Raw genomic sequence first — 15000 nt, 5'->3', positions numbered from 1 at the left:
CCATGTGTTTCTTGCTCATCATCAAAGCTTTAAACCCTTATTTGAACCTTCTCACCTTCTCTGTCCTGTCCCAGGGCTTATAATTCTTTCTGTCTGATGACAAGCAGCAGCAGCAGCAGCAGCAGCAGCAGCAGCAGCAGCAGCAGCAGAATAAGAGAAGTAAAATAAAAAACTTTCACACCTGCGGCCATACCACCCTGAAAGCGCCCGCTCTCGTCTGATCTCGGAAGCTAAGCAGGGTTGGGCCTGGTTAGTACCTGGATGGGAGACCGCCTGGGAATACCAGGTGTTGTAGGCTTTTAATTTTTTCTCACAGTCCGGGGAGAGCTTTTTGCCATGTGTTTCTTGCTCATCATCAAAGCTTTAAACCCTTATTTGAACCTTCTCACCTTCTCTGTCCTGTCCCAGGGCTTATAATTCTTTTTGTCTGACGACAAGCAGCAGCAGCAGCAGCAGCAGCAGCAGCAGCAGCAGCAGCAGCAGCAGCAGCAGCAGCAGCAGCAGCAACAGAATAAGAGAAGTAAAATAAAAAACTTTCACACCTGCGGCCATACCACCCTGAAAGCGCCCGATCTCGTCTGATCTCGGAAGCTAAGCAGGGTTGGGCCTGGTTAGTACCTGGCTGGGAGACCGCCTGGGAATACCAGGTGTTGTAGGCTTTTAATTTTTTCTCACAGTCCGGGGAGAGCTTTTTGCCATGTGTTTCTTGCTCATCATCAAAGCTTTAAACCCTTATTTGAACCTTCTCACCTTCTCTGTCCTGTCCCAGGGCTTATAATTCTTTTTGTCTGACGACAAGCAGCAGCAGCAGCAGCAGCAGCAGCAGCAGCAGCAGCAGCAGCAGCAGCAGCAGCAGCAGCAGCAGCAGCAGCAGCAACAGAATAAGAGAAGTAAAATAAAAAACTTTCACACCTGCGGCCATACCACCCTGAAAGCGCCCGATCTCGTCTGATCTCGGAAGCTAAGCAGGGTTGGGCCTGGTTAGTACCTGGATGGGAGACCGCCTGGGAATACCAGGTGTTGTAGGCTTTTAATTTTTTCTCACAGTCCGGGGAGAGCTTTTTGCCATGTGTTTCTTGCTCATCATCAAAGCTTTAAACCCTTATTTGAACCTTCTCACCTTCTCTGTCCTGTCCCAGGGCTTATAATTCTTTTTGTCTGACGACAAGCAGCAGCAGCAGCAGCAGCAGCAGCAGCAGCAGCAGCAGCAGCAGCAGCAGCAGCAGCAGCAGCAGCAGCAGCAGCAGCAGCAGCAGCAGCAGCAGCAGCAGCAGCAGCAGCAGCAGCAGCAGCAGCAGCAGCAGCAACAGAATAAGAGAAGTAAAATGAAAAACTTTCACACCTGTGGCCATACCACCCTGAAAGCGCCTGATCTCGGAAGCTAAGCAGGGTTGGGCCTGGTTAGTACCACCTGGATGGGAGACCGCCTGGGAATACCAGGTGTTGTAGGCTTTTAATTTTTTCTCACAGTCCGGGGAGAGCTTTTTGCCATGTGTTTCTTGCTCATCATCAAAGCTTTAAACCCTTATTTGAACCTTCTCACCTTCTCTGTCCTGTCCCAGGGCTTATAATTCTTTTTGTCTGACGACAAGCAGCAGCAGCAGCAGCAGCAGCAGCAGCAGCAGCAGCAGCAGCAGCAGCAGCAGCAGCAGCAGCAGCAGCAACAGAATAAGAGAAGTAAAATAAAAAACTTTCACACCTGCGGCCATACCACCCTGAAAGCGCCCGATCTCGTCTGATCTCGGAAGCTAAGCAGGGTTGGGCCTGGTTAGTACCTGGATGGCAGACCGCCTGGGAATACCAGGTGTTGTAGGCTTTTAATTTTTTCTCACAGTCCGGGGAGAGCTTTTTGCCATGTGTTTCTTGCTCATCATCAAAGCTTTAAACCCTTATTTGAACCTTCTCACCTTCTCTGTCCTGTCCCAGGGCTTATAATTCTTTCTGTCTGACGACAAGCAGCAGCAGCAGCAGCAGCAGCAGCAGCAGCAGCAGCAACAGAATAAGAAAAGTAAAATAAAGAGCTTTCACACCTGCGGCCATACCACCCTGAAAGCGCCCGATCTCGTCTGATCTCGGAAGCTAAGCAGGGTTGGGCCTGGTTAGTACCTGGATGGGAGACCGCCTGGGAATACCAGGTGTTGTAAGCTTTTTCTTTTCTCACAGTCCGGGGAGAGCTTTTTGCCATGTGTTTCTTGCTCATCATCAAAGCTTTAAACCCTTATTTGAACCTTCTCACCTTCTCTGTCCTGTCCCAGGGCTTATAATTCTTTCTGTCTGACGACAAGCAGCAGCAGCAGCAGCAGCAGCAGCAGCAGCAGCAGCAGCAGCAGCAGCAGCAGCAGCAGCAGCAGCAGCAGCAACAGAATAAGAGAAGTAAAATAAAAAACTTTCACACCTGCGGCCATACCACCCTGAAAGCGCCCGATCTCGTCTGATCTCGGAAGCTAAGCAGGGTTGGGCCTGGTTAGTACCTGGATGGGAGACCGCCTGGGAATACCAGGTGTTGTAGGCTTTTTCTTTTCTCACAGTCCGGGGAGAGCTTTTTGCCATGTGTTTCTTGCTCATCATCAAAGCTTTAAACCCTTATTTGAACCTTCTCACCTTCTCTGTCCTGTCCCAGGGCTTATAATTCTTTCTGTCTGACGACAAGCAGCAGCAGCAGCAGCAGCAGCAGCAGCAGCAGCAGCAGCAGAATAAGAGAAGTAAAATAAAAAACTTACACACCTGCGGCCATACCACCCTGAAAGTGCCCGCTCTCGTCTGATCTCGGAAGCTAAGCAGGTTGGGCCTGTTTAGTACCTGGATGGGAGACTGCCTGGGAATACCAGGTGTTGTAGGCTTTTAATTTTTTCTCACAGTCCGGGGAGAGCTTTTTGCCATGTGTTTCTTGCTCATCATCAAAGCTTTAAACCCTTATTTGAACCTTCTCACCTTCTCTGTCCTGTCCCAGGGCTTATAATTCTTTTTGTCTGACGACAAGCAGCAGCAGCAGCAGCAGCAGCAGCAGCAGCAGCAGCAGCAGCAGCAGCAGCAGCAGCAGCAGCAGCAGCAGCAGCAGCAGCAGCAGCAGCAGCAGCAGCAGCAGCAGCAGCAGCAGCAGCAGAATAAGAGAAGTAAAATAAAAAACTTTCACACCTGCGGCCATACCACCCTGAAAGCGCCTGATCTCGTAAGCTAAGCAGAGTTGGGCCTGGTTAGTACCTGGATGGGAGACCGCCTGGGAATACCAGGTGTTGTAGGCTTTTAATTTTTTCTCACAGTCCGGGGAGAGCTTTTTGCCATGTGTTTCTTGCTCATCATCAAAGCTTTAAACCCTTATTTGAACCTTCTCACCTTCTCTGTCCTGTCCCAGGGCTTATAATTCTTTTTGTCTGACGACAAGCAGCAGCAGCAGCAGCAGCAGCAGCAGCAGCAGCAGCAGCAGCAGCAGCAGCAGCAGCAACAGAATAAGAGAAGTAAAATAAAAAACTTTCACACCTGCAGCCATACCACCCTGAAAGCGCCCGATCTCGTCTGATCTCGGAAGCTAAGCGGGGTTGGGCCTGGTTAGTACCTGGATGGGAGACCGCCTGGGAATACCAGGTGTTGTAGGCTTTTAATTTTTTCTCACAGTCCGGGGAGAGCTTTTTGCCATGTGTTTCTTGCTCATCATCAAAGCTTTAAACCCTTATTTGAACCTTCTCACCTTCTCTGTCCTGTCCCAGGGCTTATAATTCTTTTTGTCTGACGACAAGCAGCAGCAGCAGCAGCAGCAGCAGCAGCAGCAGCAGCAGCAGCAGCAGCAGCAGCAGCAGCAGCAACAGAATAAGAGAAGTAAAATAAAAAACTTTCACACCTGCGGCCATACCACCCTGAAAGCGCCCGATCTCGTCTGATCTCGGAAGCTAAGCAGGGTTGGGCCTGGTTAGTACCTGGATGGCAGACCGCCTGGGAATACCAGGTGTTGTAGGCTTTTAATTTTTTCTCACAGTCCGGGGAGAGCTTTTTGCCATGTGTTTCTTGCTCATCATCAAAGCTTTAAACCCTTATTTGAACCTTCTCACCTTCTCTGTCCTGTCCCAGGGCTTATAATTCTTTCTGTCTGACGACAAGCAGCAGCAGCAGCAGCAGCAGCAGCAGCAGCAGCAGCAGCAGCAGCAGCAACAGAATAAGAAAAGTAAAATAAAGAGCTTTCACACCTGCGGCCATACCACCCTGAAAGCGCCCGATCTCGTCTGATCTCGGAATCTAAGCAAGGTTGGGCCTGGTTAGTACCTGGATGGGAGACCGCCTGGGAATACCAGGTGTTGTAGGCTTTTTCTTTTCTCACAGTCCGGGGAGTGCTTTTTGCCATGTGTTTCTTGCTCATCATCAAAGCTTTAAACCCTTATTTGAACCTTCTCACCTTCTCTGTCCTGTCCTAGGGCTTATAATTCTTTCTGTCTGACGACAAGCAGCAGCAGCAGCAGCAACAGCAGCAGCAGCAGCAGCAGCAGCAGCAGCAGCAGCAGAATAAGAGAAGTAAAATAAAAAACTTTCACACCTGCGGCCATACCACCCTGAAAGCGCCCGATCTCGTCTGATCTCGGAAGCTAAGCAGGGTTGGGCCTGGTTAGTACCTGGATGGGAGACCGCCTGGGAATACCAGGTGTTGTAGGCTTTTAATTTTTTCTCACAGTCCGGGGAGAGCTTTTTGCAATGTGTTTCTTGCTCATCATCAAAGCTTTAAACCCTTATTTGAACCTTCTCACCTTCTCTGTCCTGTCCCAGGGCTTATAATTCTTTCTGTCTGACGACAAGCAGCAGCAGCAGCAGCAGCAGCAGCAGCAGCAGCAGCAGCAGCAGCAGCAGCAGCAGCAGCAGCAGCAGCAGCAGCAGCAACAGAATAAGAGAAGTAAAATAAAAGACTTTCACACCTGCGGCCATACCACCCTGAAAGCGCCTGATCTCGTCTGATCTCGGAAGCTAAGCAGGGTTGGGCCTGGTTAGTACCTGGATGGGAGACCGCCTGGGAATACCAGGTGTTGTAGGCTTTTTCTTTTCTCACAGTCCGGGGAGAGCTTTTTGCCATGTGTTTCTTGCTCATCATCAAAGCTTTAAACCCTTATTTGAACCTTCTCACCTTCTCTGTCCTGTCCCAGGGCTTATAATTCTTTCTGTCTGACGACAAGCAGCAGCAGCAGCAGCAGCAGCAGCAGCAGCAGCAGCAGCAGCAGCAGCAGCAGCAGCAGCAGCAGAATAAGAGAAGTAAAATAAAAAACTTTCACACCTGCGGCCATACCACCCTGAAAGCGCCCGCTCTCGTCTGATCTCGGAAGCTAAGCAGGGTTGGGCCTGGTTAGTACCTGGATGGGAGACCGCCTGGGAATACCAGGTGTTGTAGGCTTTTAATTTTTTCTCACAGTCCGGGGAGAGCTTTTTGCCATGTGTTTCTTGCTCATCATCAAAGCTTTAAACCCTTATTTGAACCTTCTCACCTTCTCTGTCCTGTCCCAGGGCTTATAATTCTTTTTGTCTGACGACAAGCAGCAGCAGCAGCAGCAGCAGCAGCAGCAGCAGCAGCAGCAGCAGCAGCAGCAGCAGCAGCAGCAGCAGCAGCAACAGAATAAGAGAAGTAAAATAAAAAACTTTCACACCTGCGGCCATACCACCCTGAAAGCGCCCGATCTCGTCTGATCTCGGAAGCTAAGCAGGGTTGGGCCTGGTTAGTACCTGGATGGGAGACCGCCTGGGAATACCAGGTGTTGTAGGCTTTTAATTTTTTCTCACAGTCCGGGGAGAGCTTTTTGCCATGTTTCTTGCTCATCATCAAAGCTTTAAACCCTTATTTGAACCTTCTCACCTTCTCTGTCCTGTCCCAGGGCTTATAATTCTTTTTGTCTGACGACAAGCAGCAGCAGCAGCAGCAGCAGCAGCAGCAGCAGCAGCAGCAGCAGCAGCAGCAGCAGCAGCAGCAGCAGCAGCAGCAGCAGCAGCAACAGAATAAGAGAAGTAAAATAAAAAACTTTCACACCTGCGGCCATACCACCCTGAAAGCGCCCGATCTCGTCTGATCTCGGAAGCTAAGCAGGGTTGGGCCTGGTTAGTACCTGGATGGCAGACCGCCTGGGAATACCAGGTGTTGTAGGCTTTAAATTTTTTCTCACAGTCCGGGGAGAGCTTTTTGCCATGTGTTTCTTGCTCATCATCAAAGCTTTAAACCCTTATTTGAACCTTCTCACCTTCTCTGTCCTGTCCCAGGGCTTATAATTCTTTCTGTCTGACGACAAGCAGCAGCAGCAGCAGCAGCAGCAGCAGCAGCAGCAGCAGCAGCAGCAGCAGCAGCAGCAACAGAATAAGAAAAGTAAAATAAAGAACTTTCACACCTGCGGCCATACCACCCTGAAAGTGCCCGATCTTGTCTGATCTCGGAAGCTAAGCAGGGTTGGGCCTGGTTAGTACCTGGATGGGAGACCGCCTGGGAATACCAGGTGTTGTAAGCTTTTTCTTTTCTCACAGTCCGGGGAGAGCTTTTTGCCATGTGTTTCTTGCTCATCATCAAAGCTTTAAACCCTTATTTGAACCTTCTCACCTTCTCTGTCCTGTCCCAGGGCTTATAATTCTTTCTGTCTGACGACAAGCAGCAGCAGCAGCAGCAGCAGCAGCAGCAGCAGCAGCAGCAGCAGCAGCAGCAACAGAATAAGAGAAGTAAAATAAAAAACTTTCACACCTGCGGCCATACCACCCTGAAAGCGCCCGATCTCGTCTGATTTCGGAAGCTAAGCAGGGTTGGGCCTGGTTAGTACGTGGGTGGGAGACCGCCTGGGAATACCAGGTGTTGTAGGCTTTTTCTTTTCTCACAGTCCGGGGAGAGCTTTTTGCCATGTGTTTCTTGCTCATCATCAAAGCTTTAAACCCTTATTTGAACCTTCTCACCTTCTCTGTCCTGTCCCAGGGCTTATAATTCTTTCTGTCTGACGACAAGCAGCAGCAGCAGCAGCAGCAGCAGCAGCAGCAGCAGCAGCAGCAGCAGCAGCAGCAGCAGCAGCAGCAGCAGCAGCAGCAGCAGCAGCAGAATAAGAGAAGTAAAATAAAAAACTTTCACACCTGCGGCCATACCACCCTGAAAGCGCCCGCTCTCGTCTGATCTCGGAAGCTAAGCAGGGTTGGGCCTGGTTAGTACCTGGATGGGAGACCGCCTGGGAATACCAGGTGTTGTAGGCTTTTAATTTTTTCTCACAGTCCGGGGAGAGCTTTTTGCCATGTGTTTCTTGCTCATCATCAAAGCTTTAAACCCTTATTTGAACCTTCTCACCTTCTCTGTCCTGTCCCAGGGCTTATAATTCTTTTTGTCTGACGACAAGCAGCAGCAGCAGCAGCAGCAGCAGCAGCAGCAGCAGCAGCAGCAGCAGCAGCAGCAGCAGCAACAGAATAAGAGAAGTAAAATAAAAAACTTTCACACCTGCGGCCATACCACCCTGAAAGCGCCCGATCTCGTCTGATCTCGGAAGCTAAGCAGGGTTGGGCCTGGTTAGTACCTGGATGGGAGACCGCCTGGGAATACCAGGTGTTGTAGGCTTTTAATTTTTTCTCACAGTCCGGGGAGAGCTTTTTGCCATGTGTTTCTTGCTCATCATCAAAGCTTTAAACCCTTATTTGAACCTTCTCACCTTCTCTGTCCTGTCCCAGGGCTTATAATTCTTTTTGTCTGACGACAAGCAGCAGCAGCAGCAGCAGCAGCAGCAGCAGCAGCAGCAGCAGCAGCAGCAGCAGCAGCAGCAGCAGCAGCAGCAGCAGCAGCAGCAGCAACAGAATAAGAGAAGTAAAATAAAAAATTTTCACACCTGCGGCCATACCACCCTGAAAGCGCCCGATCTCGTCTGATCTCGGAAGCTAAGCAGGGTTGGGCCTGGTTAGTACCTGGATGGGAGACCGCCTGGGAATACCAGGTGTTGTAGGCTTTTAATTTTTTCTCACAGTCCGGGGAGAGCTTTTTGCCATGTGTTTCTTGCTCATCATCAAAGCTTTAAACCCTTATTTGAACCTTCTCACCTTCTCTGTCCTGTCCCAGGGCTTATAATTCTTTTTGTCTGACGACAAGCAGCAGCAGCAGCAGCAGCAGCAGCAGCAGCAGCAGCAGCAGCAGCAGCAGCAGCAGCAGCAGCAGCAGCAGCAACAGAATAAGAGAAGTAAAATAAAAAACTTTCACACCTGCGGCCATACCACCCTGAAAGCGCCCGATCTCGTCTGATCTCGGAAGCTAAGCAGGGTTGGGCCTGGTTAGTACCTGGATGGCAGACCGCCTGGGAATAACAGGAGTTGTAGGCTTTTAATTTTTTCTCACAGTCCGGGGAGAGCTTTTTGCCATGTGTTTCTTGCTCATCATCAAAGCTTTAAACCCTTATTTGAACCTTCTCACCTTCTCTGTCCTGTCCCAGGGCTTATAATTCTTTCTGTCTGACGACAAGCAGCAGCAGCAGCAGCAGCAGCAGCAGCAGCAGCAGCAGCAGCAGCAGCAACAGAATAAGAAAAGTAAAATAAAGAGCTTTCACACCTGCGGCCATACCACCCTGAAAGCGCCCGATCTCGTCTGATCTCGGAAGCTAAGCAGGGTTGGGCCTGGTTAGTACCTGGATGGGAGACCGCCTGGGAATACCAGGTGTTGTAAGCTTTTTCTTTTCTCACAGTCCGGGGAGAGCTTTTTGCCATGTGTTTCTTGCTCATCATCAAAGCTTTAAACCCTTATTTGAACCTTCTCACCTTCTCTGTCCTGTCCCAGGGCTTATAATTCTTTCTGTCTGACGACAAGCAGCAGCAGCAGCAGCAGCAGCAGCAGCAGCAGCAGCAGCAGCAGCAGCAGCAGCAGCAGCAGCAGCAGAATAAGAGAAGTAAAATAAAAAACTTTCACACCTGCAGCCATACCACCCTGAAAGCGCCCGATCTTGTCTGATCTCGGAAGCTAAGCAGGGTTGGGCCTGGTTAGTACCTGGATGGGAGACCGCCTGGGAATACCAGGTGTTGTAGGCTTTTAATTTTTTCTCACAGTCCGGGGAGAGCTTATTGCCATGTGTTTCTTGCTCATCATCAAAGCTTTAAACCCTTATTTGAACCTTCTCACCTTCTCTGTCCTGTCCCAGGGCTTATAATTCTTTTTGTCTGACGACAAGCAGCAGCAGCAGCAGCAGCAGCAGCAGCAGCAGCAGCAGCAGCAGCAGCAACAGAATAAGAGAAGTAAAATAAAAAACTTTCACACCTGCGGCCATACCACCCTGAAAGCGCCCGATCTCGTCTGATCTCGGAAGCTAAGCAGGGTTGGGCCTGGTTAGTACCTGGATGGGAGACCGCCTGGGAATACCAGGTGTTGTAGGCTTTTAATTTTTTCTCACAGTCCGGGGAGAGCTTTTTGCCATGTGTTTCTTGCTCATCATCAAAGCTTTAAACCCTTATTTGAACCTTCTCACCTTCTCTGTCCTGTCCCAGGGCTTATAATTCTTTTTGTCTGACGACAAGCAGCAGCAGCAGCAGCAGCAGCAGCAGCAGCAGCAGCAGCAGCAGCAGCAGCAGCAACAGAATAAGAGAAGTAAAATAAAAAACTTTCACACCTGCGGCCATACCACCCTGAAAGCGCCCGATCTCGTCTGATCTCGGAAGCTAAGCAGGGTTGGGCCTGGTTAGTACCTGGATGGCAGACCGCCTGGGAATACCAGGTGTTGTAGGCTTTTAATTTTTTCTCACAGTCCGGGGAGAGCTTTTTGCCATGTGTTTCTTGCTCATCATCAAAGCTTTAAACCCTTATTTGAACCTTCTCACCTTCTCTGTCCTGTCCCAGGGCTTATAATTCTTTCTGTCTGACGACAAGCAGCAGCAGCAGCAGCAGCAGCAGCAGCAGCAGCAGCAGCAGCAGCAGCAGCAGCAACAGAATAAGAAAAGTAAAATAAAGAGCTTTCACACCTGCGGCCATACCACCCTGAAAGCGCCCGATCTCGTCTGCTCTCGGAAGCTAAGCAGGGTTGGGCCTGGTTAGTACCTGGATGGGAGACCGCCTGGGAATACCAGGTGTTGTAGGCTTTTTCTTTTCTCACAGTCCAGGGAGAGCTTTTTGCCATGTGTTTCTTGCTCATCATCAAAGCTTTAAACCTTTATTTGAACCTTCTCACCTTCTCTGTCCTGTCCCAGGGCTTATAATTCTTTCTGTCTGACGACAAGCAGCAGCAGCAGCAGCAGCAGCAACAGCAACAGCAACAGCAACAGCAACAGCAACAGCAACAGCAACAGCAACAGCAACAGCAACAGAATAAGAGAAGTAAAATAAAAAACTTTCACACCTGCGGCCATACCACCATGATAGCGCCCGATCTCGTCTGATCTCGGAAGCTAAGCAGGGTTGGGCCTGGTTAGTACCTGGTTGGAGACTGCCTGGGAATACCAGGTGTTGTAGTCTTTTTCTTTTCTCACAGTCCGGGGAGAGCTTTTTGCCATGTGTTTCTTGCTCATCATCAAAGCTTTAAACCCTTATTTGAACCTTCTCACCTTCTCTGTCCTGTCCCAGGGCTTATAATTCTTTTTGTCTGACGACAAGCAGCAGCAGCAGCAGCAGCAGCAGCAGCAGCAGCAGCAGCAGCAGCAGCAACAGAATAAGAGAAGTAAAATAAAAAACTTTCACACCTGCGGCCATACCACCCTGAAAGCGCCCGATCTCGTCTGATCTCGGAAGCTAAGCAGGGTTGGGCCTGGTTAGTACCTGGATGGGAGACCGCCTGGGAATACCAGGTGTTGTAAGCTTTTTCTTTTCTCACAGTCCGGGGAGAGCTTTTTGCCATGTGTTTCTTGCTCATCATCAAAGCTTTAAACCCTTATTTGAACCTTCTCACCTTCTCTGTCCTGTCCCAGGGCTTATAATTCTTTCTGTCTGACGACAAGCAGCAGCAGCAGCAGCAGCAGCAGCAGCAGCAGCAGCAGCAGCAGCAGCAACAGAATAAGAGAAGTAAAATAAAAAACTTTCACACCTGCGGCCATACCACCCTGAAAGCGCCCGATCTCGTCTGATTTCGGAAGCTAAGCAGGGTTGGGCCTGGTTAGTACCTGGGTGGGAGACCGCCTGGGAATACCAGGTGTTGTAGGCTTTTTCTTTTCTCACAGTCCGGGGAGAGCTTTTTGCCATGTGTTTCTTGCTCATCATCAAAGCTTTAAACCCTTATTTGAACCTTCTCACCTTCTCTGTCCTGTCCCAGGGCTTATAATTCTTTCTGTCTGACGACAAGCAGCAGCAGCAGCAGCAGCAGCAGCAGCAGCAGCAGCAGCAGCAGCAGCAGCAGCAGCAGCAACAGAATAAGAGAAGTAAAATAAAAGACTTTCACACCTGCAGCCATTCCACCCTGAAACCGCCCGATCTTGTCTGATCTCGTAAGCTAAGCAGGGTTGGGCCTGGTTAGTACCTGGATGGGAGACTGCCTGGGAATACCAGGTGTTGTAGGCTTTTTCTTTTCTCACAGTCCGGGGAGAGCTTTTTGCCATGTGTTTCTTGCTCATCATCAAAGCTTTAAACCCTTATTTGAACCTTCTCACCTTCTCTGTCCTGTCCCAGGGCTTATAATTCTTTTTGTCTGACGACAAGCAGCAGCAGCAGCAGCAGCAGCAGCAGCAGCAGCAGCAGCAGCAGCAACAGAATAAGAGAAGTAAAATAAAAAACTTTCACACCTGCGGCCATACCACCCTGAAAGCGCCCGATCTCGTCTGATCTCGGAAGCTAAGCAGGGTTGGGCCTGGTTAGTACCTGGATGGGAGACCGCCTGGGAATACCAGGTGTTGTAGGCTTTTAATTTTTTCTCACAGTCCGGGGAGAGCTTTTTGCCATGTGTTTCTTGCTCATCATCAAAGCTTTAAACCCTTATTTGAACCTTCTCACCTTCTCTGTCCTGTCCCAGGGCTTATAATTCTTTTTGTCTGACGACAAGCAGCAGCAGCAGCAGCAGCAGCAGCAGCAGCAGCAGCAGCAGCAGCAGCAGCAGCAGCAGCAGCAGCAGCAGCAACAGAATAAGAGAAGTAAAATAAAAAACTTTCACACCTGCGGCCATACCACCCTGAAAGCGCCCGATCTTGTCTGATCTCGGAAGCTAAGCAGGGTTGGGCCTGGTTAGTACCTGGATGGGAGACCGCCTGGGAATACCAGGTGTTGTAGGCTTTTAATTTTTTCTCACAGTCCGGGGAGAGCTTTTTGCCATGTGTTTCTTGCTCATCATCAAAGCTTTAAACCCTTATTTGAACCTTCTCACCTTCTCTGTCCTGTCCCAGGGCTTATAATTCTTTTTGTCTGACGACAAGCAGCAGCAGCAGCAGCAGCAGCAGCAGCAGCAGCAGCAGCAGCAGCAGCAGCAGCAGCAGCAGCAGCAACAGAATAAGAGAAGTAAAATAAAAAACTTTCACACCTGCGGCCATACCACCCTGAAAGCGCCCGATCTCGTCTGATCTCGGAAGCTAAGCAGGGTTGGGCCTGGTTAGTACCTGGATGGCAGACCGCCTGGGAATACCAGGTGTTGTAGGCTTTTAATTTTTTCTCACAGTCCGGGGAGAGCTTTTTGCCATGTGTTTCTTGCTCATCATCAAAGCTTTAAACCCTTATTTGAACCTTCTCACCTTCTCTGTCCTGTCCCAGGGCTTATAATTCTTTCTGTCTGACGACAAGCAGCAGCAGCAGCAGCAGCAGCAGCAGCAGCAGCAGCAGCAGCAGCAGCAGCAGCAGCAGCAGCAGCAGCAGCAGCAACAGAATAAGAAAAGTAAAATAAAGAGCTTTCACACCTGCGGCCATACCACCCTGAAAGCGCCCGATCTCGTCTGATCTCGGAAGCTAAGCAGGGTTGGGCCTGGTTAGTACCTGGATGGGAGACCGCCTGGGAATACCAGGTGTTGTAAGCTTTTTCTTTTCTCACAGTCCGGGGAGAGCTTTTTGCCATGTGTTTCTTGCTCATCATCAAAGCTTTAAACCCTTATTTGAACCTTCTCACCTTCTCTGTCCTGTCCCAGGGCTTATAATTCTTTCTGTCTGACGACAAGCAGCAGCAGCAGCAGCAGCAGCAGCAGCAGCAGCAGCAGCAGCAGCAGCAGCAGCAGCAGCAGCAGCAGCAGCAGCAGCAGCAGCAGCAGCAGCAGCAGCAGCAGCAGCAGCAGCAGCAGAATAAGAGAAGTAAAATAAAAAACTTTCACACCTGCGGCCATACCACCCTGAAAGCGCCTGATCTCGGAAGCTAAGCATGGTTGGGCCTGGTTAGTACCTGGATGGGAGACCGCCTGGGAATACCAGGTGTTGTAGGCTTTTTCTTTTCTCACAGTTTGGGGAGAGCTTTTTGCCATGTGTTTCTTGCTCATCATCAAAGCTTTAAACCCTTATTTGAACCTTCTCACCTTCTCTGTCCTGTCCCAGGGCTTATAATTATTTCTGTCTGATGACAAGCAGCAGCAGCAGCAACAGAATAAGAGAAGTAATATAAAACACTTTCACACCTGCGGCCATACCACCCTGAAAGCGCCTGATATCGTCTGATCTCGGAAGCTAAGCAGGGTTGGGCCTGGTTAGTACCTGGATGGGAGACCTCCTGGGAATACCAGGTGTTGTAGGCTTTTAATTTTTTCTCACAGTCCGGGGAGAGCTTTTTGCCATGTGTTTCTTGCTCATCATCAAAGCTTTAAACCCTTGTTTGAACCTTCTCACCTTCTCTGTCCTGTCCCAGGGCTTATAATTCTTTCTGTCTGACGACAAGCAGCAGCAGCAGCAGCAGCAGCAGCAGCAGCAGCAGCAGCAGCAGCAGCAGCAGCAGCAGCAGCAGCAGCAGCAGCAGCAGCAGCAGCAGCAGCAGCAGCAGCAGCAGCAGCAGCAGCAGCAGCAACAGAATAAGAGAAGTAAAATAAAGAACTTTCACACCTGCGGCCATACCACCCTGAAAGCGCCTGATCTCGGAAGCTAAGCAGGGTTGGGCCTGGTTAGTACCTGGATGGGAGACCGCCTGGAAATACCAGGTGTTGTAGGCTTTTTCTTTTCTCACAGTCCGGGGAGAGCTTTTTGCCATGTGTTTCTTGCTCATCATCAAAGCTTTAAACCCTTATTTGAACCTTCTCACCTTCTCTGTCCTGTCCCAGGGCTTATAATTCTTTCTGTCTGACGACAAGCAGCAGCAGCAGCAGCAGCAGCAGCAGCAGCAGCAGCAGCAGCAGCAGCAGCAGCAGCAGCAACAGAATAAGAGAAGTAAAATAAAGAACCTTCACACCTGCGGCAATACCACCCTGAAAGCGCCCGATCTCGTCTGATCTCGGAAGCTAAGCAGGGTTGGGCCTGGTTAGTACCTGGATGGGAGACCGCCTGGGAATACCAGGTGTTGTAGGTTTTTAATTTTTTCTCACAGTCCGGGGAGAGCTTTTTGCCATGTGTTTCTTGCTCATCATCAAAGCTTTAAACCCTTGTTTGAACCTTCTCACCTTCTCTGTCCTGTCCCAGGGCTTATAATTCTTTCTGTCTGACGACAAGCAGCAGCAGCAGCAGCAGCAGCAGCAGCAGCAGCAGCAGCAGCAGCAGCAGCAGCAGCAGCAGCAGCAGCAGCAGCAGCAGCAGCAGCAGCAGCAGCAGCAGCAGCAGCAGCAGCAGCAGCAGCAGCAGCAGCAGCAGCAGCAGCAGCAGCAGAATAAGAGAAGTAAAATAAAAAACTTTCACACCTGCGGCCATACCACCCTGAAAGCGCCTGATCTCGGAAGCTAAGCAGGGTTGGGCCTGGTTAGTACCTGGATGGGAGACCGCCTGGGAATACCAGGTGTTGTAGGCTTTTTCTTTTCTCACAGTCCGGGGAGAGCTTTTTGCCATGTGTTTCTTGCTCATCATCAAAGCTTTAAACCCTTATTTGAACCTTCTCACCTTCTCTGTCCTGTCCCAGGGCTTATAATTCTTTCTGTCTGACGACAAGCAGCAGCAGCAGCAGCAGCAGCAGCAGCAGCAGCAGCAGCAGCAGCAGCAGCAGCAGCAGCAGCAGCAGCAGCAGCAGCAGCAGCAGCAGCAGCAGC

The 15000-nt window shown here is 50.2% G+C and overlaps 33 non-coding genes and 8 pseudogenes across 33 annotated transcripts; all 41 read left to right on the top strand.

Annotated features, from left to right (window-relative positions):
* The first annotated feature begins 179 nt into the window (after positions 1 to 179).
* LOC128478428 (5S ribosomal RNA) lies at positions 180 to 298 on the top strand. Its single transcript, XR_008349347.1, has one exon. It is a non-coding gene; the product is annotated as a 5S ribosomal RNA (ribosomal RNA).
* A 242-nt stretch (positions 299 to 540) lies between these two features.
* Positions 541 to 659, top strand: LOC128477048 (5S ribosomal RNA). The gene has a single exon (XR_008348037.1). It is a non-coding gene; the product is annotated as a 5S ribosomal RNA (ribosomal RNA).
* Positions 660 to 910: 251 nt separating this feature from the next.
* LOC128476404 (5S ribosomal RNA) lies at positions 911 to 1029 on the top strand. The gene has a single exon (XR_008347416.1). It is a non-coding gene; the product is annotated as a 5S ribosomal RNA (ribosomal RNA).
* A 311-nt stretch (positions 1030 to 1340) lies between these two features.
* LOC128480713 (uncharacterized) lies at positions 1341 to 1452 on the top strand (annotated as a pseudogene).
* A 245-nt stretch (positions 1453 to 1697) lies between these two features.
* On the top strand, positions 1698 to 1816 carry LOC128477835 (5S ribosomal RNA). Its single transcript, XR_008348788.1, has one exon. It is a non-coding gene; the product is annotated as a 5S ribosomal RNA (ribosomal RNA).
* Positions 1817 to 2028: 212 nt separating this feature from the next.
* LOC128477663 (5S ribosomal RNA) lies at positions 2029 to 2147 on the top strand. The gene has a single exon (XR_008348625.1). It is a non-coding gene; the product is annotated as a 5S ribosomal RNA (ribosomal RNA).
* A 246-nt stretch (positions 2148 to 2393) lies between these two features.
* LOC128476403 (5S ribosomal RNA) lies at positions 2394 to 2512 on the top strand. Its single transcript, XR_008347415.1, has one exon. It is a non-coding gene; the product is annotated as a 5S ribosomal RNA (ribosomal RNA).
* Positions 2513 to 2722: 210 nt separating this feature from the next.
* Positions 2723 to 2840, top strand: LOC128480456 (uncharacterized; annotated as a pseudogene).
* Positions 2841 to 3133: 293 nt separating this feature from the next.
* On the top strand, positions 3134 to 3242 carry LOC128480661 (uncharacterized; annotated as a pseudogene).
* Positions 3243 to 3475: 233 nt separating this feature from the next.
* Positions 3476 to 3594, top strand: LOC128476944 (5S ribosomal RNA). Its single transcript, XR_008347934.1, has one exon. It is a non-coding gene; the product is annotated as a 5S ribosomal RNA (ribosomal RNA).
* Positions 3595 to 3833: 239 nt separating this feature from the next.
* Positions 3834 to 3952, top strand: LOC128477834 (5S ribosomal RNA). Its single transcript, XR_008348787.1, has one exon. It is a non-coding gene; the product is annotated as a 5S ribosomal RNA (ribosomal RNA).
* Positions 3953 to 4176: 224 nt separating this feature from the next.
* On the top strand, positions 4177 to 4295 carry LOC128479059 (5S ribosomal RNA). The gene has a single exon (XR_008349951.1). It is a non-coding gene; the product is annotated as a 5S ribosomal RNA (ribosomal RNA).
* Positions 4296 to 4520: 225 nt separating this feature from the next.
* LOC128476401 (5S ribosomal RNA) lies at positions 4521 to 4639 on the top strand. Its single transcript, XR_008347413.1, has one exon. It is a non-coding gene; the product is annotated as a 5S ribosomal RNA (ribosomal RNA).
* A 254-nt stretch (positions 4640 to 4893) lies between these two features.
* On the top strand, positions 4894 to 5012 carry LOC128477253 (5S ribosomal RNA). The gene has a single exon (XR_008348233.1). It is a non-coding gene; the product is annotated as a 5S ribosomal RNA (ribosomal RNA).
* Positions 5013 to 5246: 234 nt separating this feature from the next.
* On the top strand, positions 5247 to 5365 carry LOC128478427 (5S ribosomal RNA). Its single transcript, XR_008349346.1, has one exon. It is a non-coding gene; the product is annotated as a 5S ribosomal RNA (ribosomal RNA).
* Positions 5366 to 5613: 248 nt separating this feature from the next.
* On the top strand, positions 5614 to 5732 carry LOC128476400 (5S ribosomal RNA). The gene has a single exon (XR_008347412.1). It is a non-coding gene; the product is annotated as a 5S ribosomal RNA (ribosomal RNA).
* A 258-nt stretch (positions 5733 to 5990) lies between these two features.
* On the top strand, positions 5991 to 6109 carry LOC128477833 (5S ribosomal RNA). Its single transcript, XR_008348786.1, has one exon. It is a non-coding gene; the product is annotated as a 5S ribosomal RNA (ribosomal RNA).
* A 233-nt stretch (positions 6110 to 6342) lies between these two features.
* On the top strand, positions 6343 to 6461 carry LOC128479204 (5S ribosomal RNA). The gene has a single exon (XR_008350088.1). It is a non-coding gene; the product is annotated as a 5S ribosomal RNA (ribosomal RNA).
* Positions 6462 to 6686: 225 nt separating this feature from the next.
* LOC128478834 (5S ribosomal RNA) lies at positions 6687 to 6805 on the top strand. Its single transcript, XR_008349734.1, has one exon. It is a non-coding gene; the product is annotated as a 5S ribosomal RNA (ribosomal RNA).
* A 258-nt stretch (positions 6806 to 7063) lies between these two features.
* LOC128478426 (5S ribosomal RNA) lies at positions 7064 to 7182 on the top strand. Its single transcript, XR_008349345.1, has one exon. It is a non-coding gene; the product is annotated as a 5S ribosomal RNA (ribosomal RNA).
* Positions 7183 to 7418: 236 nt separating this feature from the next.
* LOC128476399 (5S ribosomal RNA) lies at positions 7419 to 7537 on the top strand. The gene has a single exon (XR_008347411.1). It is a non-coding gene; the product is annotated as a 5S ribosomal RNA (ribosomal RNA).
* A 263-nt stretch (positions 7538 to 7800) lies between these two features.
* LOC128476398 (5S ribosomal RNA) lies at positions 7801 to 7919 on the top strand. Its single transcript, XR_008347410.1, has one exon. It is a non-coding gene; the product is annotated as a 5S ribosomal RNA (ribosomal RNA).
* A 248-nt stretch (positions 7920 to 8167) lies between these two features.
* On the top strand, positions 8168 to 8286 carry LOC128479208 (5S ribosomal RNA). Its single transcript, XR_008350092.1, has one exon. It is a non-coding gene; the product is annotated as a 5S ribosomal RNA (ribosomal RNA).
* A 224-nt stretch (positions 8287 to 8510) lies between these two features.
* On the top strand, positions 8511 to 8629 carry LOC128477662 (5S ribosomal RNA). The gene has a single exon (XR_008348624.1). It is a non-coding gene; the product is annotated as a 5S ribosomal RNA (ribosomal RNA).
* Positions 8630 to 8866: 237 nt separating this feature from the next.
* LOC128478057 (5S ribosomal RNA) lies at positions 8867 to 8985 on the top strand. The gene has a single exon (XR_008348997.1). It is a non-coding gene; the product is annotated as a 5S ribosomal RNA (ribosomal RNA).
* A 224-nt stretch (positions 8986 to 9209) lies between these two features.
* Positions 9210 to 9328, top strand: LOC128476397 (5S ribosomal RNA). The gene has a single exon (XR_008347409.1). It is a non-coding gene; the product is annotated as a 5S ribosomal RNA (ribosomal RNA).
* Positions 9329 to 9558: 230 nt separating this feature from the next.
* On the top strand, positions 9559 to 9677 carry LOC128477832 (5S ribosomal RNA). Its single transcript, XR_008348785.1, has one exon. It is a non-coding gene; the product is annotated as a 5S ribosomal RNA (ribosomal RNA).
* A 230-nt stretch (positions 9678 to 9907) lies between these two features.
* On the top strand, positions 9908 to 10026 carry LOC128477755 (5S ribosomal RNA). Its single transcript, XR_008348712.1, has one exon. It is a non-coding gene; the product is annotated as a 5S ribosomal RNA (ribosomal RNA).
* A 255-nt stretch (positions 10027 to 10281) lies between these two features.
* LOC128479639 (uncharacterized) lies at positions 10282 to 10399 on the top strand (annotated as a pseudogene).
* A 222-nt stretch (positions 10400 to 10621) lies between these two features.
* Positions 10622 to 10740, top strand: LOC128477661 (5S ribosomal RNA). The gene has a single exon (XR_008348623.1). It is a non-coding gene; the product is annotated as a 5S ribosomal RNA (ribosomal RNA).
* Positions 10741 to 10962: 222 nt separating this feature from the next.
* On the top strand, positions 10963 to 11081 carry LOC128477983 (5S ribosomal RNA). Its single transcript, XR_008348927.1, has one exon. It is a non-coding gene; the product is annotated as a 5S ribosomal RNA (ribosomal RNA).
* Positions 11082 to 11315: 234 nt separating this feature from the next.
* LOC128479670 (uncharacterized) lies at positions 11316 to 11434 on the top strand (annotated as a pseudogene).
* Positions 11435 to 11653: 219 nt separating this feature from the next.
* On the top strand, positions 11654 to 11772 carry LOC128476396 (5S ribosomal RNA). Its single transcript, XR_008347408.1, has one exon. It is a non-coding gene; the product is annotated as a 5S ribosomal RNA (ribosomal RNA).
* A 248-nt stretch (positions 11773 to 12020) lies between these two features.
* LOC128477948 (5S ribosomal RNA) lies at positions 12021 to 12139 on the top strand. The gene has a single exon (XR_008348894.1). It is a non-coding gene; the product is annotated as a 5S ribosomal RNA (ribosomal RNA).
* Positions 12140 to 12381: 242 nt separating this feature from the next.
* Positions 12382 to 12500, top strand: LOC128477830 (5S ribosomal RNA). Its single transcript, XR_008348783.1, has one exon. It is a non-coding gene; the product is annotated as a 5S ribosomal RNA (ribosomal RNA).
* A 251-nt stretch (positions 12501 to 12751) lies between these two features.
* LOC128477660 (5S ribosomal RNA) lies at positions 12752 to 12870 on the top strand. Its single transcript, XR_008348622.1, has one exon. It is a non-coding gene; the product is annotated as a 5S ribosomal RNA (ribosomal RNA).
* Positions 12871 to 13158: 288 nt separating this feature from the next.
* On the top strand, positions 13159 to 13267 carry LOC128480451 (uncharacterized; annotated as a pseudogene).
* A 186-nt stretch (positions 13268 to 13453) lies between these two features.
* Positions 13454 to 13572, top strand: LOC128478994 (5S ribosomal RNA). The gene has a single exon (XR_008349889.1). It is a non-coding gene; the product is annotated as a 5S ribosomal RNA (ribosomal RNA).
* A 299-nt stretch (positions 13573 to 13871) lies between these two features.
* Positions 13872 to 13980, top strand: LOC128480459 (uncharacterized; annotated as a pseudogene).
* Positions 13981 to 14214: 234 nt separating this feature from the next.
* On the top strand, positions 14215 to 14333 carry LOC128477359 (5S ribosomal RNA). Its single transcript, XR_008348336.1, has one exon. It is a non-coding gene; the product is annotated as a 5S ribosomal RNA (ribosomal RNA).
* A 323-nt stretch (positions 14334 to 14656) lies between these two features.
* Positions 14657 to 14765, top strand: LOC128480019 (uncharacterized; annotated as a pseudogene).
* Positions 14766 to 15000: the final 235 nt, after the last annotated feature.

This window comes from Spea bombifrons, chromosome 2, assembly GCF_027358695.1.
Source record: "Spea bombifrons isolate aSpeBom1 chromosome 2, aSpeBom1.2.pri, whole genome shotgun sequence".
Lineage (NCBI taxonomy): Eukaryota > Metazoa > Chordata > Amphibia > Anura > Pelobatidae > Spea > Spea bombifrons.
Note: the sequence above shows the minus strand (reverse complement) of the source record. Positions and strands in the feature narration are given on the sequence as shown.